This window comes from Gracilinanus agilis, unplaced genomic scaffold (assembly GCF_016433145.1).
Source record: "Gracilinanus agilis isolate LMUSP501 unplaced genomic scaffold, AgileGrace unplaced_scaffold10318, whole genome shotgun sequence".
NCBI classification, from domain to species: domain Eukaryota; kingdom Metazoa; phylum Chordata; class Mammalia; order Didelphimorphia; family Didelphidae; genus Gracilinanus; species Gracilinanus agilis.
This window is the reverse complement of record NW_025340610.1, coordinates 1-2,042: the sequence shown is the minus strand read 5'-3', so window position 1 is coordinate 2,042 and position 2,042 is coordinate 1. Positions and strand designations below refer to the sequence as shown.

Sequence of the window (2,042 nt, the reverse complement as noted above, 5' to 3'; positions counted from 1 at the left end):
GTGAAAAGTGCTCTTGTGGGGAGCAGCTAATAAGATGAGAGGATCCAGAAAGTGCTGTGGGAGCGATGTCCGGCCTTCCTTGTGGGTCGATACCCTCCATCTGTTTCCTCTGAGAAGATGGAGGCAGAAGTGGCCTGGCCACGTGCCCCGCCCGGTAGGGCAGTGGACAAACATTGAGGGGTCCAGAAAGGCTTCACGGAGGTGTTCTGGGAAGAGAGGGGGGAGGCAGAGCATTCCAAGCATGAGGAACAGCAAAAGCTTGGAGGCAGGAAACGGAGTGTCTTGTGTGAGGAGCTGCAAATAGGCAAGTGTAAATGGAAATGGATCACTGAGCACGTGGAAGGGAATAAAGGCAAAAGCCTGGAAAGATAAGAAAGGGTCAGGTTTTGAGGAGCTTTAAATGACAGATCATTTGATATTTGATCATTTTGAAGTAATAGGGAGCCACTGCAGGTTACTGAAGAAGGGGTGGTGGTGTGGAATTGACCATCCTTTAGGAATATATTTTACATTCTTTAGGAAAATCATTACAGGTGGATGGAGGATGGATTGAAGAGAGGAGAGATTTGCAGCAGGAAGACCAGTGAAAATGCTATTATTAGTGATGCGGACGAGGATGACAAGGTTGAGAGCCTGGATGACTTGGAGGATAGTGGTGTCATTTACAACAACTGGAAAGTGGAGGACTGGGGAGGATTGGGGGGCGGGGAAGATAATGAGTTCAGATTTGAGCACATTGAGTTTGAGATGCCTACAGGACATCCAGTTTGCAATGTCCAAGAGATAGTTGATAGGAAACAGGGGCTGAATATATATGTATATAAACACACACATCTAGATAGTGTTTCCATGTAGAAAAATTCCTTCTCAGCACTTCTAAGGATTTGTTTTTTGGAATCCTAAAGGCTCAAATAATAAAGAAATCAAGAAAAAGTATGTGAACAGGCACAGGAGCACATAGGAGAGAAGCAGTCATAATCCAGGTAGATTTGCTTTTTACCCTTGCTGTGTGTGTGTGTGTGTGTGTGTGTGTGTGTGTGTGTGTGTGTGTCCCTTTCTGATGCTGATGGTGAGTCATTCTTGCAAACAAAATAAATATGAATGAATTTCAACACATAAGTGTACTTTATGTAAATCCTCTGAGTGATATTCCCAGAAATAAGTTCTCATAGCAAAATAAGTACTTAAATTGTCCATTTTGATTCTGTGTTAGAGCTCTTAAAGTTGCAAGATCAGAATATTGCATCATTTGAATGTTCCCCAATGATGTTCCCCAGGATTTTTCAGTGTATGAGTATTTGATATAGGCTATATACAGTTCTTTGTAAAGACTATGAAACTTACTGTTTCTTATTTATTAAACAATTTTTTAGACATTTGTAAAAAATGACTAAAGCGTTTGAAGAATGTTGGAAGCATTTTAAGATAAAGGCAATCAGTCACTTCATCGCCAGGTATGTTTTAAATCATTAGTTTTTTTAAAATCATTATTTTAAATCATTTCAGTGTAAAGCGTCATAACTAGCTTGGCCACTTACGGAAAGAAGAATATTATGAAAATGTGAAAGATGTTAAATTAACCTGTTCTATAAGCAGATGAAGCATTAAAAATCTTGATGCAAATCATCTAACTAGTGAAAGAATTTTAGTTTCTGTTTTAGTAATTTAAATGATTTTTTGTTAAGGTTCCCTTCTTTTAATGTTTTCTTTATCAGATTTCTTTATCAGGTAGAGATCATTTATCATGTAATTAAAATGTTTTATCTTGTCCCATCATATTGGTTTGTAATAATAAATCATGCATCTTTTATTCATAGAGATGCTCCTAGAGAGGAGGAGGAAAACATTCCAAGCCTGGAGTCAGGAGATGGAGTGTCTTGTGTGAGGAGCAGCAAATAGGCAATGTGAGTGGATCACTGAGAGTGTGAAACTTTTAGTATAACTCTTACAGAAAAGTAATTCACTGTTAATTATTATTATCATTCATTATTATTGTTTAGAAATCAAACAAAATGTTATGAAAAATACAGAATGAATTATAG

The 2,042-nt window shown here is 37.9% G+C and overlaps 1 long non-coding RNA gene across 1 annotated transcript; it reads left to right on the top strand.

The window, feature by feature from the left end:
- Nucleotides 1-527: 527 nt before the first annotated feature.
- LOC123253915 lies at nt 528-1,905 on the top strand. The gene is made up of 4 exons (XR_006506640.1): nt 528-624; nt 906-983; nt 1,374-1,454; nt 1,818-1,905. It is a non-coding gene; the product is annotated as an uncharacterized LOC123253915 (long non-coding RNA).
- The last annotated feature ends 137 nt before the right edge of the window (nt 1,906-2,042 follow it).